This window comes from Falco cherrug, chromosome 5 (assembly GCF_023634085.1).
Source record: "Falco cherrug isolate bFalChe1 chromosome 5, bFalChe1.pri, whole genome shotgun sequence".
NCBI classification, from domain to species: Eukaryota; Metazoa; Chordata; class Aves; order Falconiformes; family Falconidae; genus Falco; species Falco cherrug.
Window position 1 is genome coordinate 21,599,456 of NC_073701.1, and position 18,112 is coordinate 21,617,567.

The 18,112-nt window shown below is 38.8% G+C and overlaps 1 protein-coding gene across 4 annotated transcripts in view; it reads right to left on the reverse strand.

The window, feature by feature from the left end:
* Window positions 1–2,117: 2,117 nt before the first annotated feature.
* Window positions 2,118–18,112, reverse strand: part of MGST1 (microsomal glutathione S-transferase 1) — a 57,960-nt gene continuing 41,965 nt past the window's right edge. The window contains exons 4-8 of one of the 4 annotated variants that reach the window (XR_008732491.1): window positions 13,154–13,288; window positions 12,081–12,129; window positions 6,940–7,044; window positions 6,109–6,217; window positions 2,118–5,214 (exon numbers count right to left, since the gene is read on the reverse strand). The gene's annotated coding sequence lies outside the window, so the exon portion shown is untranslated. Of the gene's footprint in view, window positions 5,215–6,108; window positions 6,218–6,939; window positions 7,997–12,080; window positions 12,130–13,121; window positions 13,289–18,112 lie in introns of all 4 variants that reach the window. The other 3 variants (XR_008732490.1, XR_008732489.1, XR_008732488.1) reach the window with 3 other exon arrangements.

Sequence of the window (18,112 nt, forward strand, 5' to 3'; positions counted from 1 at the left end):
ATGCAGGACAATAATTATGTACTCATTTGTTTACCTACGAGTTTCATTTTAATAGGATCAGAAACACCTATCCCCTGCACCACCCCCTCCCCCTACTCCCCCCGCTCCCCAACGCTCAACAATCCTCCAGAAGCAATTCAGCCTTAAGAATCCATTCTAGTCAAGAACAAAGCTGACTGTAGAGCTTCCTGGTACCCAGTGAGGTCTCTTTCCACAGTTGCACATACTGCCTTCCACACAAAAGCAAAATCCTTGCAGATGTCTGAGACTGAATCTTTTTTTGTACATTAAGAAAAATTCTTTAGAAGTCTGAGGAGACAAGACCATTTGGCAATGCCTGACATAACATAATTATTTAATAGATATTTTACAGCAGTACATAGAGGCCCTAAATGCTATCTGAGCTTCTCTCCGGTAGGTGTTATACATACTAAAGATGATCACTGCCCCCAGGAAGTTTATAAACTAAATAAATAGGACAAATATCAAGCCAAGAGGAGGATTATTATCTTTAGTTTACATATGGGGAACTGAAACACAAAGAGATAACAATCTGGAAGTCCCACAGCAAGCCTGTGGCAAAGCAAAGTTCTCCTAAATCCTAATCCATTGCTAACTCCTTCCTCTCAGCCATGTCCTTTGCAAAACAAGGAGCTGCTTGAATTCTACATGCAAAGCAAATCTTGGGTAGTGAGTGACAGAAGGAAACAGCAATGTACGACTGACATATGTGCTTTTCAACCAAAGATCTCAAGCAGGTAGTTCTGTCCTTTTCACAGAGGGGACTGCTCAGTCAGAGGAAATCATCTGTAGCTTCACAGGGAGTTTGAAAGCATAATACAGTTGAAGTCTGCTGTCCTCTGAACCTAACTGGACAGTCATGATTTTCCTCATCTTGCAGAGTCTCATACCAATAAAATGGCTTAGCCATTGTGACTCCTGTAGTGCTTTCAATTGTCACAAAAGGCAGCCTAGGATTAAGGAAGAGGGAGCAGAAAAAATAATTTTTTATACCTCCTGGATGCTAGGTCTATGTCTTTCCCCATTCTGGTATAAATTAATACACCTCAGAAAGGCTTCTCTAATTTACTGTGGCTTTGAATGGCTTGCGATCAGCCAGAATAGTGGAGTGCTATGCCTTCTCCCTCTGTCCCAATCAAGGGAATAGTGTGGGGTCATCATGCCAAACATATGCTACATCCTTCTTGTGAGGTGTATTCCACACGGGGTGATCAATCTAACCCCGTGGCTCCTTTCCAGCAGCTGAGCCAGCACAAAGAGAGCTACACCAGAGCCCAAAATTGACTACATTGTCTCTCATTGTGGCCAACTTCTGTCTGAAGGGACATGACAAACTTCCAGATTTTCTGTCTGTTACACAGGGGCCTGATCTCATCTGCTTTGAACAATGTCCGTCTTTTAAGTTCACTATATTCTTGACATTGCTAGAGGCAGAAACGGTAGCAGCCATTTTATTTAGTATAGTAGGGACAAATAAGAAAATATCCTACAACTTTGTGTTTAGAATACTGAGTATTCTGCATGTGGGTTGTCCTTTTTTGAAGAAGTCACTGCTATATATGTATATGTTTATATCACGTACAGTTACCAGTTTGGAGATGTCACCTCTTGGTTTATTTTCTTTTCCGTTTGTCTTCCTAATAAAAAATGTTTATGTTCTCCATAAGGCAAGATCAGAAAAAAGGAGAATGTGAAAAAAATCAGGAAATAATAGCAGCATCACTCCATATTCTTTCATTGAAATTAGCTCTAAGTCACACATTAGCCATTAACTCCTTTGACCTGTTCCTCTTTGAAAGATAGGTCCCACTTTAGGTTTCAACCTAAGACTTTGGTATCTTTAGCACTGACATAATCTTAATTGTTTTCTATACTTCTAAAAAGACATAGAGAAAATAGATTATAGAAAAAATACATTTTCAAGGTATAATCAGCTCTGAAACTCCCCAGAAATAAAACAGCACTTGGTAGCTGTGGTAGTAATGATCTGAAACATTTACATTAAATATATGCACTCAAGACATCACTGTATCATGTGCTTAAAGCTTTGGGTTCAAATGCTAATTGGAGTATAAGATGAAAAATCCAAACACAAGTCAATTTTTATAAGAAAGTGAATGCATTTATCAAAAAGATTTCAAAATGTTGATGTGAAGCCTCCTGGGAATGTTATGGATACACAGAAGATAAGAACATAAAAACATAATTCATCTGTTCAAATTCCAATTCCATTATGTTTATTTTAAGACGCAACAAATTTCTGCTCCTTCCCACTCTTTTCATTTTTTTCAATGATGAGCAGTATCTACTTTTTAACTGACCCACACAGACTTTCTGAGCCCTGCCTCAGTGAATTATGATAAGGAAACAGGTAAATGTATGAGAAATAGAGGATCAGGATCACTTCTCTGATGGAAAGGTTATAGAAATAAAACATACGTGGACTGCAGTCATTACCAGCATTGAGATCACAAGGGAGGGTAAAGTTTGGTGACCTCCCAAGCTTTTGCCTCCAGGAGAGGTGGCAGCTCGCAGCTTTTGCTGGGTTAGGGACTCAGCCCATCTACTGGCCTCAGCCACACCACTCAGAGCACCGACCACTGCAGCAGACATGCCAAAGCTTCAGTACCAGCGGCAGCACCCTGTGGTTGGGTGGGCTCCAGCAAAGAGCTGACTTTTGTGCTGCCAGTATCAAGACTGCTACTATATATAACCTGGCAGGGACTCCAGAGTAGTCTAACAAAATAGTCAAACAAAATCCTTCAGAAGACTAAGATTCCTATGGGGCCTTACGGACACCCTTCTAAACAGAGCTAATTGAAAATGGATTTACCATCCTCTACAGTATTTTGCTATTCCAGAACATATTTTTCTCTCAGAATGGGAAAAAGTCTCAAAACAAAGGACAACCCAGATTATTTAAGTATAGACAAAAAATAATGCAGTGCATTATGAAGATCCCCTCTAGCTGAAGAGGTCAGCATACAGTGGTTCATCCTAAAAACTATATGGTAGTTGTGCAAAGGCAGAGAACTTTTACCACAGCTGGGATGAAAAGCTTACTTCAAGGCTTCCTAGTGGAAAATTGAATTGAAAGAATATTTTTCACTACAGTGAAAAGAAATGTGATTAATATTTTCAATAAAAATCTGTTTTTCAATGAAATAATGTTTTGAATTTTTTCAGTGAATCCTACTGGTAGGTGAACACTGCTTGGTACCTCTGTTTCCTTTCCATCAATAATGCAGCAAAAGTTGAGTCCAGACCTTAAAGCCATGATAGTAACTGATGTATCTCTTGGAAATACACATAGCCCTCAACTCATCTAAAGGGTATCAGGTACAGACACTAAGCAATCCAGAACTACTTCCCCATTGAATAAAAGAGGAGCTGGTGTGTGACACCTGTCTTTAGGGTATGGATCAATGCCTTCATGTGAATATTCATACTCATTCAGTGACAACCATACATCACCTCCAGTGAATGAGGGAGAGCTTCCAGGCAAAAACTGTTGTGATCAAGCCCATAAAAAACATATCTTTGCAATATCCATCTATTAGACAAATTATGACTGCATGAATTTTCACAGAGTCCAAATACAGAGCACTTGATCTTGTAGCTTTGAAGTTCTTTCAAGTAGGGTTTTTTTCTTTTTTCTTTTTTTTTTATCAGTGAATATGTATACATAGTTTTCACAGGGAATACAGGATATAAGGGACAGTAAGTATGCTTCAGCATATGGTGAAACCATATGGTTGGCTGCTTTTCTGCCTATACCACTTTTATTTATTTATTTTAAATTATGTGATTCACATTATTAGTTGAGACCTCTTTAATTTACATGGCTATAAATATGATAGATTAATTATGCTTGATTTTTAAAATATTAGTTATTATTGGGGGGGTTAAGGAGTATGCACAGAATAGGGGAAAATGGGCTGAATTTCCTACTGATGTAAAAGAACAAAGCAGTATCAGTACTTCAGATCAAAGAACTACAATTTGTATTGTGCAGAAATCTTTGATTTGTCACACAGATTCTGAATCTGGATTCCTCCTAGTATATTCTGCATGATTCTGCAGGAGTTAAAAAAGAGGAAGCATTGAACATAGACATCTGGGAAATCTTGGCTTCTCAATTCCTTGTCCAGTAAGTCACCAAAGAGGGAAGAAGCCCAGAAACCCCCTCTATGTGTTGCTGAGGAGCCTGGAGAGGGAGGCAGGAGGAAAAGGGAAAATGGTAATTCCAGGAGGAATAATGTTTCTATTCAATTGGCGTATTTTGCTCTAAACCACTCCCATCATAATCTGTGAGAACAGTGATGCAGCAGAAATTTTCTCCTAATTTTCAAGCTATTTCAAATTCTATTAGAAATACACTCTAAAACAAGTAATAGTTTGGCAAAGACTACATGGCAAAGAATAACAAAAAAATTAAGCCAAGTTTCATTATTTACTATTCTATAACAAGCTGCTTAGACCACAGTCCAGTTGCTAACACACTGGTGTCAGCCACCTCTAACTATTCCCTCTTCATTCTGTTTTTTCATTGTTTTTCTCCTGAAGGGCCAGGGACTTGATTGAACAGGGAAAACTCCTGTGCTTTTTGATCAGAGGCTTTCTGGCTGTCATTGCTTTTTCTGTAGGAGAGAGGTGACAGTTCCCATTTGGATTGCTACCTAAGGAGATCAGATGCCTGGTCTGAAATCCCTACTTCAGCACAGACTTCTAATGTGAGCTTAAATATATCGCTTTGTCTTTTTGCACCTCAATTCCTTTAACAGCAGCAAAGGAATCAGAACACTTCCCCACCCCTGAGGGCTAGACTGTGGGGTGCTCCAAGGCCACGGGGACATGTAAGTAGCTTAGCCAGGTGTAAGACTTTGATCTCCAGAGTTATCAATCCAGCATTTCAAAAGCACTTAATTCACAATGAGAGATCTAATATTTTCAAGGAAAACAGTTCACTTTTTTAAATAGAAGTTTTATCATATTTCTTTAAACAGCTTACATAAGCCCACATACAAGTTTCAGGACTTGATCTTATTATCTGTCTTCTACTGTAAACTCTCTGTTTTGGTGCAACATGAAGTTTGTCCAAGAGGCATCACATCTATGCTGGCAGCAAGTCTGTGGATGGTGATATGCCAGGCAGGAGGTAGGTGATTTTTCTGGAGACATCGCTCACTTTCTCTAAGGGAAAACATGAAATAAAAAAGCATAGAATGACCTTGCACTAATAAGCTTCTGCCTCGAGACAATGATTAAACCTGGTAGTGCAAGGGTTGGTTTATGAGTAATATCAGCTAAAGCACTAATGAAAGTATCCCATTAAAAAAATGTATAACTTGGGGACTTGTCTGCACTGAGAAATTCGGTCACTCCTGTTGCTGCATTAATGTCATCTGAAGTACAAACAGAAAGGTATTGCACCTGGCTCCTATTTCTAACAAAACTAATCAACCAGAGGTCCTGCATACTCTACCAGGAGTGAAATTTGGATGTGAAATCTGCACTTTGAACCTAGTTCTAGTTCAAGGACTTTATCGTCCAAAGGTTTTTCCTCACAATGTAGCTATGATACTACTGACAAGTACTGAGACTTGTACACTATGACTAGAACTGGTTTGTACTGCACAAATGTTAATGCACTCATTCAAAATGTTATTCTTATACTCCGGAATATCATAGGAAAGGATCCTTTTGAAAAAGTGTGCACCAGCCTAGGTCAGAAATTAAGTTGATTCATTGTTTTCTTCATTAAAGTTATTCTGAAAACAAATTAATTTTCCCCATTTCTTTTGAAAATTTCCATAGAAAAATAGACTTGGCTACTTCTGGTAATGATTAACACATACCCACAGATCTGTGGTGCACGCACAGCAGGTGCGATGGGTCCAGGCCATGCTAGGGTTACTGCGCAATGTGCAAATTAGCTGCTGTGCACATGTACAGTAGCTCTGACACATCCAGTACCAATTCTACCACCTCTAAACTGGGAAATCCCGCCAGCTTGTGGGTAACCAGCAAGACAACAGTAAAATCAGTTGGGCTGCAGAGAAACAACTTGAATGGCAACATACTCACACATGAGAATAAGACCTCAAGACACGTAAAGGACAGTTCCTTTGATGTTCAGTGGCACCATTTTGAATTGTAGTATTTCAGTTGCCGCCTTGAATCTTTCAGTGCATGACTGAAAAAAGCCCAAGAAAAATACAAATCTATTTTCACATGTTCAGAAAATCAGGAGTATTTTATCTGGGAAGCTACTTCTTTTTGTGACATTAATATTGTTGAGAATGTTCTTCTTAATCAGAAAAATTTTGGTGGGAAATTCCAAGCAGCTGCACAGTTAAGTCCTGTCTAGAACAGAGCTTGACCAGTGCCTCTAAAAAATTGCTATATAAAAAAAAAAAAAAAAACCAAAAAAAAGAAACCCAATAAAAGTAGCAGTGGTCTGTGACATAATTTAGGCCATATATGTTCCAACCTGTTCCTTCTCCACTGCAAATGTTTAAAAGGACTGATGTAACCCCCAAATACCATTTTATTTTCTAAGCTGTATTCACTATTGAACACCAATGAAGGAAGGTTACTGAGTGGTTATTTCCCACCCCTTAAAGATTTAATCATAAGCATGTTAAAATTATGTTTGGAAAAAGGGGTAGGAAAACAAACATATTGGTTGCTGGTAAAAAAGGTGCATTAAGCTATTTTTAAAGAAACTTTATTTTATGTATCATAGAGTCCACATATTAATTCCTTTTATCAGGGAAAAATTGATGTTTTCTATCCTTTGCTACAAATATTAAGGCCATTTTTAAAGTGACCTGAGACACAGCAGAGTGGAAAGGCATCAATCTGAAAAAGTAAATGGAAAGCAAAAAGTGTTCTCTGTATAATTCTTATTCTTACCAATGAATTTGACATATCTTTTCAAACAGTGAAATGAAAGAATCTGCAGTTTCTGAGACTTTCTACATTCAGCTGCAGTACAAAATTGCTAAAGTAGAAGAGTATCTAAAAAGAAAGAAGATCAAATTTATTTTCTGACACAAGGACTCTTTTTGCTACTGGCCATAAAAGTTAAAGCAAAGCTTCAACAAAATATTAGAAGAAGACACAAACAGCCACTATATTTCAGGACAATCTTACAAACTGAAATCAGCGATTTTTCTACAACCATGTAAACCAAACTCCAGAATGTGGATTCTCTGTGTTCCGATTTGATTTGCAGACATTTCCTCATGCTCTTCTACTTGCACAGGGAATAAACTTTTAACTCCTCTTTTTTAACTTAATCCTCCATAAAGTCTCACAGAATCACAGAACGGTCGGGGTTAGAAGGCACCTCTGGAGATGAGCCAGTCCAACCCCCTGCTAGAGCAGGGTCTCTTAGAGCAGGTTGCACAGAATCACATCCGGGTGGGTTTTGAAAGTCTCCAGAGAAGGAAGCTCCACAGCTTCTCTGGGCAGCCTGTTCCAGTGATCTGTCAGCCTCAAGGTAAAGATCTTTTTCCTCATATTCAGATGGAACTTCCCATGTTGCAGTTTGTGCCTGTTGCCCCTTGTCCTGCCGCTGGGCACCACTGAAAAGATTCTGACTCCATCCTCTTGACATCCGCCCTTAAGATATTTGTATGCACTGGTAAGATCCCCTCTCAGTCTTCTCCTGGCTACACAGGCCCAGCTCTGTCAGCTGTTCCTCATAAGGGAGATGCTCCAGTCCCCTCATCATCTTGGTAGCCCTCAGATGGACCCTGCCCAGTTGTTCCCTGTCTCTCTTGAACTGGGGAGCCCAGAACTGGACACAGCGCTCCAGATGTGGCCTCACCAGGGCAGAGAGGGAGGATCTGTGGGTGTCATGTTTGCTTTAATGATCTCTAATGCAATCGTCTTCAACCAAGGCAAAGTCTTCCTTTCTCCAGACTTTCTCTCTTGCCCCCAGGGTCTGAGAAACCTGAGGGATGGCCTTGGCAGTAAAGAAGGCATTCAGAAGGTATGACTTCATGGTTTTATTTCAACAAATCATGAGAGAAATTATCAGATAAATGCATTAGTCAGCACTCTCTACATATACCCCTAGGTCACTATGAAATGTATCTTTCTACCATGAAACACTTATTTATTTACCAGCCACTGTGAATACACTTGATCATCCTCTCAGGGTCACTGAACTGATGGGATCTGTACCTTGGATGACAGGCAGATTACTGAGATCTGTGTCATAGTTTCCCCTTTCCCTTCTACTCAGCCCCATTGCTGTTGATGGGCAAAGGTTTTATCAGTGGGGTAAAAGTGGGTAAGGGCACAGCAAAACACTCTGGAGGCTCAACACCAAGGCTGAGCTTCCAGATTTCCAAACAGAAATTGAATGCCGCTGAGTTCAAGCAGTGTCAGCTGCTGCTGGCTCCTGGTGGGCAGCTATGGGGGGCACACGCACCCCTCCACAGAACTTGGCTTTCACACATAGCCCGAAGATCTGTGACAAATGGAATTTCACAGCCCAATATGGGCTGCCTGGTCAGAAATCTGATCCAGATAACCTGCAACAAGAGGAAGCAGAAACCTTTTCCCACATCACACTGGCTGCCAGCTGAGGGATGGAAAGGTGCATGCAGACAAGGAAGGGAGCAATGGTGATGCAGCCCTGGGTATGACACCACAGGGGTGGAGAGCTGCTGCAGTTGCTTGCTATATCTCTGATGCCCTCATGACCTGCTGCAGGGAGCAGTCCCATTCCTCTGGCCAGACAGCACGGTGTGGCCACACACTGTTCATGGCTAGTGCCATTTACAGTGCTCTGCCCACATGTACATTTGAAGGGATCTCTGGCTAAATATTTACCACAAATATTTTTGCACTTATTCACTTTCAGGTCTCTATAGCAGACTATTTGTGCTGTGCTCAACAGTTGTCCACACATTGTTTGCCACATGGTCACAGCCTTCATATTCCCACCATGGTCCTTTATCTAAGCTGCTTTCATTTATTCTTATTTCTAGCAGCATACAAGATTGTACTCCAACTTCTCAGCATGCATCCCTACAGATGTTCAGGGAAATTTCTGCAGCTGTAAATACTCTCTTCCCCTGTCTACACACTGTCACAAGGGCCCAAACCTTCCGGCTCCATGTGGCCTTCCTTTTGGCTGGGGGCCCTTTAGAAATATTTCTAAAATGGCCATAAAATGACCATAACAATGAGAAAGCTCTTTTTCAATCCAATATCCCTGTGCTTGGACAGCACAGTCCTAAAGAGTCACTGCCCTGAAGTAAAGAGCCCTTGTGATAAAAGGGTGTGAGATGGTTTCAGGGGACACTACTGAAAGACTAAGCTGGGTAAAGGGAGTAAAGATTTGGTGCCATCACATTCATACTGTGTATTGGCTTAATCCTTAAATTATCAGAACTGCCAATCTATTCCCAGATTTTCCATCAAGAGAAATCTAGTTGATCTAGAGGGTATCTCAGGAGCAATCTAAGATGTACGTCATGGTTTAACCCTGACCAGCAACTAAGCACCACGCAGCTTCTCACTCACTCCCCCCACCATGGGATGGGCTAGAGGATCAGAAGAGTAGAAGTGAGAAAACTCACGGTTGAGATAAAGACAGTAAAAGCCATGCATGCAAGCAAAGAAAAACAAGGAATTCATTCAGTACTTTCCATCTGTAGGCAGGTGTTCAGCCTTCTCCAGGAAAGCAGGGCTCTGTCATGAACAGTGGTTACTTGGGAAGACAAATATCACTCTGAATGTTCCCCTCTTCCTTATTCTTCCCTCATCTTATATACTCAGCCTGACATCATATAGTATGGAATATCCGTTTGGCTAGTTTGGGTCACCTGTCCTGGCTCTGTCCCCTCTCGATGTCCCCTGCCCCTCCAGCCCTCTCCCTCGCAGGGCCTGAGAAACTAAAAAGTCCTTGACTTCACCCAGCAACAACCAAAACCATCCGTGTGCTGGCAACATGGTTCTCACACCAAATCCAAAACACAGCACTGCACCAAACTACTAAGAAGAAAATTAACTCTATCCCAGCCAAAACCAGGACAAGTACATGATGTGGATAATCAGGGGAACAGATTTAGAGTGAAACAATGTTACTTAAACTGGTAGCATAAACATACTCTTCTGCTGTGATTAAGACCTGAATAGTAGTCAGTTAGTAATGTAACAGCCTGGGAGCGTGCTACTGGGAAGAGGAATTATGTCTCCTCCTACCTAAATCTTTTGACTGCATCTGCACATGGCTTGAAAGCAGCAGGACTTGTTTCATGAACTCGGTGAGAGTCAAGGAATAGTTAAATCAAGCCCACAGCAACTAGAACTGGAGAAGTATATACACATCATGCAGGTATCTCACTGACGGCATATGAATCTGCTTCAATGAACCTGCACGCCACTGAAGAAGTTAATGTGAACACCCTAAAAGATAATTGTTGATATGGCAACTGAGAACAAAATTACTAATTAGCAATTTTCAACATGTGATTGAGACCCTGGAATTCTATGTACTAACAAAGCATGCCTAATCCCACCAGGTTATCGGTCTTTGTACAAGAACCTACAGTTACATCAGATAAGTCTTAGGGATACACATATCATCAATATTTTAAAACCACTGATTAAATATGGTTCGAGAAGCCAAGCAGTTTGGAACTCTTATCTCTACACTACAATTAAATACAACAAATTTTAAAACTTAAATATATACCTCTCCACAGATAAAAACTTTGGAGTTATTGGTGTAAACAGCAGAAATCCTCCTTGTCTTTAGGAGGTAGAATTATAGCTTTACAGTTTCTGGCATCCTTCAGGACGCTTTAGGTTTTCCATTTTTTTGAGGGCTTGTCTTTCTGGTGTTTTACATACAGGAACATCTCTAGGAGGATGCATATGCAGTAGGTATGTGTACATATTGGAAGGTGGTGGTAGTTACACTGTTTCAGGATTTTTTTCATGTCTTCTGTGGGCTTCTTGTTTTGGTTTACAATTTATTGTCTGTATTGAGCTAACAGGCCTAGAGGCCTCTGAGTCTGCAATTCTACAAATATAAAATGATGGTATATTTTAAATGCTTTTCCATTTTGATAGTTCGGTATATCAGAGACACTGGTGAAGAATGATTCATTACCAAGAACAGTAAACTTCAGCCTTGCACAAGGATCAGCCAGCACTTTATTGAAACTCCCATTTGGGCAGAAAAGTCCCTGAGACCTTGCCTAAGGAGTACAATTCCATGTAATGAAATCAATTCTGTTAACAACCAGAGCAATTATTTTTGTATTTGAAAACACGAAACATGTAGTCTCGCTGCTAGCTGAACTGCAGCCATTTCTGCATCAGGAATATTTTTTGATTCAGAAGAAGGAAAAATTCAAAAGAGAGTGCAGAACTATGATCACGTATTATTTTGTTGCACCCAAAGTGAAAATGGTATCTGCAGGCAGGTAAGTGACAGCCCTCATTCTCCAACCTCGAATTTCCGTCGTAATGGTACACAACAGGTTAAAATGGCATGGAGAAAAGACTATATTATTCATTCTTGTAATAAATTTCTGCAGGCAATATTCAGTAGCTCAGTTCAACCACTGGCCCCACTGGAGAGTTTTAATGCTCTGAAGATTAAGATTAAATTCAGAAATAGCAAAGCCAAATTTTCTAGTTTTTCCAAGGGGCAGGAGGAGGATTATATATCCCTCTTATATGTACAAAGTAAGTTTCCATTATTCAAGAGTTGTTCCATAGAGCAGTCACAAAGACAAGTGTGCTTTTTCTACAGTAGGCACGAACAGTACCTTCATGACACAATGAGGTTTTGATAAACAGAAGCCTTTTAAGTAACATTATAGAAGCAACCATTTTTCCTTCATACCCTTTCAAAGGGGCACTGGCATTTTCAAAATGGCACACATGAATTACATACCAATCTAATGATCATACAGCACACTGGAAATTTACTCCTAAATGCCTTCTATTGTAAAAAGGTAGTCAATTTACACGTCAGAGTAAGGAGGTCTGAATAGAAGGAAAGCCTGAATATAGTCACTTACGCCAGTTTAATTCCACAGACTTCATTGACTTTATTCCTGATTTGTGCCCCTGGAAAGGAAAAGAGAATCAGATATGAAGCACTGTAATGAATGATGATGTATTGGTGATCAAAGTAGAGTAGCCTTCCATCAAAGAATAGTGTGCATTACTAAGCTCATTTTGTTGTACTAAATGACTTAATTCTCAGAAGACGAATACTCCCAAGCCAGAGAGCTAAAATCAGTTCAAAAGTAGACAAAATATGAAGATATACAGAAGAAAAATGAAAAAAACAGAGAATTAAGAGTTGGTATTTTTCTCTCTCCATCTAAAGATTTCAACACAATTTACCATCTTGAATTATGTCAGCCTCATCACATTCCTTTAAGGAAAGCATTATATCAATTTGGAGATAATGAGGAGGCAAGATGTAAAGATTAAGCACATAATTTTCAGAATCACATAAATTATTTGGGAACCTCAGTTCCTGAAACATATTGAAAGAACCAGAACTTCAGAAGAGCATTACATTAAAAAAATTCACAGCAAATTAATAGGGAGAATGAATGTCCACAGTTTCTGAAAAATCTGGCTAATTTTTCCCCTAACTGGGCACCAGAAGCATCAGTGGATACTTCTGGAAACATTAATCAGATCCAAATAAGCTGCATCAGAACCAGTATGGGGGCCTGCATCTTTTGATTCAGTCTTGCATCTTAGTCACAAGATCTTCTATCATTCTTGCTCTAGTTCAGGGATTTAAATAGGCCCATTTTATAATTTGATGGACACTTATCACATGGGCACAAACCTTCTCAGCAAGGATAGTTTCATCAGTAAATGATAAACCAGCTACACATATTTCCAGTTAACTATTGTCTCTTTCACTTGTCGTATTACGGATAAGTTTGTGATAAGTTCATGATATCAGCAAGTACTAGTCACTCACTGTAACAAGAAAACTTCCTGTCATGCAGAAATAGATGGCTGGACAAAGCTTCCATTCAGTCAGTGCCAGTAACAGCTGGGGAACTTGTTTGCCTCACACTTTGCTCATTTACCTGTAAGCTCTGCTGCCTCTAATGTCACACACCTCTCAAGTAGACTCCAGAAGTGCATGATGCTATGGGGTTAATGGACTCAGTTGCCAAGATTCAACAGCCAAATAGAGATGGGTGTCAGATCTCTATATATAGTCTCCCATACATACCGAGCTAGGAAATGGAATCTGTGCAAATGAGAGAGAGATAAAACTTAACCAAGTATGCCCTTAATGTTAAGAGCCTCAATCAAGACAATAATACCTCCATTTCATAACTACAGGTTTTGCTTTACTTTAGCCCATGTTTATTAAACTCCTTGCTTCTCATATTCTGAAATGGAAATAAGCCAATTTTTTAAAGCGTCGGCAAAGGGTTTTTCATCACTGAGGCGCTCTAGGCGTGGATGAAGGGAAGTATGCTGACTGCACAGCTCACATTTTTACTTGTATTTTTATGTGCTAATTGTGCTGCTCTTTCCTGGGTTTTAATGGTGTAGGTGCTTTGGGGATGTTATAACGCAGAACCTGCAAACATTAGGCCCTGAAACGCTGCCACTTTGCTCTGTTTAAATTATCAAGATGTAAAAAAATAAAATCTGTATCTGATAGAGAAATATAAAAATCCTGATCTTTGAGTCTTTCAGCATTACACTGGACAATGCACTAGAAGAGATTACAATGAACAGGAATAATTCTTCGCTGGCAGGGAGATGGACTAGGTAAATGAATCAGTCTTTTCTGTATCTAATTTCTATGATGGCAAGGCATGAACATTCTGACCAAGCAATTTACATTGATTTACAAGTGTAATCTATAAAACTGTGGGTTCATACATCAGTATTTCGGATCAGCTTATATAATGTGTATAAATACATTTTCACTTTATTTGTTAATGTTTTGCAAATGAGGATATAAATCTGACATGAACACAAGTTTACCTAATTTTATTCATTTAAAATGACAAGCACTCCTGTACAAATGGGTAGCAGAGGACTACAGCACAGGCTTTGCTCTCTTCTTTAGCCCAGGGTTAAACTTGCAAACTAAATTTGAATCATTTACTTGTCTTGTGAGATATTTCCTCTTGACTGCTTTCTTACCCTAAGAAACACACGCATTCTGAGGGCCAGATCCTCATCTATAATGCAACTAGAGCATCCTTCAGCTTAGTTCATCATCTTCAATAAAGTTATGCTAGTTTTCAACATCTGAGGATTTGAGGTGAAATCTTTGCTCCAATTAAATCAATAAGAGTTTTCCTGTTGAATTCAAGGATTCAAGGATTTCATCCTTGGCCTTTCTATGTATACATATTTTTTTTAAGAGGAAAGTGATATACAACAGCTCTGTATAACATGCATGTAGCAGATCCTTTTATGGAAAGAGTAGAAAGCTTCTCAGACAGTGCATATCCTGTTTCCTTGCAAATAGTTTCTGAATGTTTATAAAACAAAATATAGGATGAGTTATGTCAAAGATTCATATATATTTTTACCATTTATAAATATTTTGGACATAAATTAACATCTAAAATTTATTTAAGCCTATCAAGCCAGCCACAGTCTAGTTTTATATCAGCTAGCACATAGAAAACTGTTTTGTTTTAAGAGTCCTTCTTGTCTGTGTTCATATTTTTGAATGAAAGGTTTCACATAAAACCAGAATGACAGTGGACATTTAACAGGAAAGGACTGAAGCAATAAATGTCCAAAGAGCAGCTGGATCTTGTTTCAGCCTGCATGAGCTTTACCAAATAACTGACAGCCTTATTGCCTTTCCATTTTACAAAAAACTACAGTAAAAAAGTGGTATCTTCTGGAAACTATTCCATGTGGAATGTAACTCATATTCTGGGCAGAGCAATTCTTTATTTGAGCAGCAGGCAGTGGATCCATAGGTGTGTATTTCAAGAGAAATGTAGTTTAGTTGTGGAAATTAAAGACAGAAAAATTACATGTAGGACCCAGCCCCACTTAAATCCATAACAGTTTTTCTATCTCCTTCCATGGGAGTTGGAACAGGCCTCCCGGAAAGAAATCCTGCTTCCTTTTAGCTTCTTTCAGCAAAAAAATCTCCAGGGCTGTACTCACAGAGTATAAGCATGACACAGTCATGGAAACTGTTAAAAAGAAAGTGATGTATTTAATTGTTAATGTTTGTTTACCAGGTAGTATTAACATGAAGTTGTTTGCTTAATGTATAAACATACTTGTTTAATACTTTGCATATTTTATCAATTTTATATCAATTTTCTAAATGCAATGTGCTTTTCTCCCCTCCTGCTCATATTTCTAAGGGTGTAATGTAGTAAGTACTTGATCCTGTATGATCAAACACATGGAAGTCTTGCCCGAGATCCGTGGGTGTTTAAGAGCTATAAACATTTACACATGCTAGCACCTCCATAGATTTAAACAACCTCCCTCTGTCCCTAAATTCAACACCTGGCAGAATCAAAGCAAGCTGGAGAGAAACAGACCCCACAAATTTTCACCTTTGTGCTTCTGCTTGTATCTTATTACTTTTGCTAATTTTGCTGCGAAGCATAAAGTAAACTCTGCATTCCAATGTAATATAAATGACATAATTTAATGTGACTAAGAGATATACAGATGGCATCGCATTTCCTCTGCAGTGTGGAGAGGTCAGACGGCAATTGGCTATAACACAAACTAAGCTAATACAGAGCTACAAGCTGCCAGATCTTGGTCCTGCTTACTAAAAGCCTATACTATGTGAAGTAATTGAGCATGCAGCAACTTTCTCAACTTTACTTAAGCAAGGGACAATGTTGGAAAATGCCAGTGCTCCTACTTAACAAATCTTCATTTAAATAGGAAATATTTTAGAAGATTTTCATGATTAAAGGTTCAGAAGGAACAAGCTTTTTATTACGTGTGCCTAGACCTACAGCTCATATATTACAGCAGTTTAGTCTTAACCTCCTTTAGGAAAACTGCACAAGTAAATATTGAAATTAAAAAGAAGCCACTTCTATTGTTCACTTCGCTACACAAAAGAAGTTAACAATAATTTATGATTACAGTTTATCTAGTTTTTTGTTTACTTTTAAGTGTCCAAAATATAACCAGTTATACACTGTCACAAAATTATCTAGTTCCTAGTATAAATTCCCTCTTTATACCTGATTCTAAGGAAAGTGGATATAATATTTTTTCAGTGCAAAAAGTCTATACAAATTAGACTATTACTCCATCTACAAAGGTTCCTGACTAATTTGTTTCACTTCAGAAATGTAAAAAGAAGCTTTAAAGCTGCCCCATCCATGGAGCTAAGAGAAATTTAACTCACGACAAGCTGTCAGGCAATGCAAGTCTAAGTAGAGGGGAGGAAGACGGTCTGACAATACAGATGACCAAACTGTATTGCTCTCGCAAGTTCCTTAGCGCTATAATGCACTAGGATATCCTTGGGAGATGTTACAAAATACAATAATAAAGAAATACTTTCCTTAACAATATAATTAGCAGAGACACCCCTTCATTACCAGGGAAGGTTCAAAGGCATTTTTGTCCCTATACATATGGGCAGCTAGATTATTCAATGTTTGTAAACCAGCTGTTCAAATCTAAAACAACTTGGTTACCTCTCTTCTACTGATTAATCACTAACAATCACTTTCTGATCAGTAAAATCCGCAAGTATAAAAGCATCTAAGGAGTGAAACCATCCTCTACAGACACCGAGCTCTATATATCCCTCTGATGATGTGCTGGAAAAGGCATTTGGTTTGCGGCTGGGAAAGACTCTCAGTCCACATGGGATTAATTTTTGGATCACATTTGGAAATAAACTGTCTCTCTAATGTGCCTATACTTCGGCAGAAGTCTTCCAAAGTGCACATGTCCAATTAGAGCAGCTCAGCTGAGATATGGTAACTTACAATGCCACTGTGATGTTCTCACATACAGTTGTGTTCCCCATTACTATTTGGCCACCTGAACTCTATGGAGGCATGAAGTGACGATCTGAACACTGTTGCCAATACCTGAATTTCTTGCACAAATCTTGGAACACTTAGTATGTTTCTTAAATCTCCAGATCCCCAAATCAAAAGTTTACTAGAGAATATAAACTTTTATTTAAAGAGCAATGTTGTTTCTAGACCTGGCTGCCTCAGAGAAAAGCTTAAAAGTTTGCCTGAAACAGAAGACAGTAAAGAGCATCTAGATAAATAATTTTAAAGGCAGTCTAATTATTTCCTGAGGCCTGATTCATGATTTCAAACCTCTGGAGCTGTCAAAATTAAAACTGATTGTAGGAAGATTTCACAATACTAAATGACTGCACAATAAAATGGTAGATGAAATTAAAAGTTGATAAATACAGAATAATTCACAAAATGAAAACAGTAGTAATTATGTATACTACAATGACAAGTTCTGAACCACCTATTACCATTACAGAAGGAGATCTTGAAGCTACTGTGTTTGCTTAGCAATGTCAGTTTTGCGCTCAATGATGGTCAAAAAAGCAAACTGAACACCAGGAATGACTGAGAAAGGAATACAGATTAAAACAGAAATCATAATCTAGACCCAGTGCAACCACATCTCAATTACTGCTTGCAGTTCTGTTTCTTTCCATGTCACACAGTAGGACCAGATAAGACACAAGGAAGGACACCCATCATTCCTGGAGCTATGAAACAACTAATTCGCAAGATTAGGTGAGGTTGAATAAACATCAGGTGACATTAAAATGTTTTCTGAAAAGCTAGATGGATTCACAGTCATATTTGCAACTTACAAAGCCTTTTGGATAAACACTGTCAAATACTTCCCTAATACTTAATCAAAACACATTCTAGAGTTATGAACAATTTATTCATGCCAGGAGTACTTGTCATGCTCCTTTTAAAAAAAGAGAAGCTCTTCTGCATGATTTTCCTGACCCATCATAGCTTAGATAGTTCCAACTTTGAGTAACGGTTGGAAATAAAAATATATTTCCCAAGTCATTCAGGCAAAATGTGTGGGCAGTGTTACA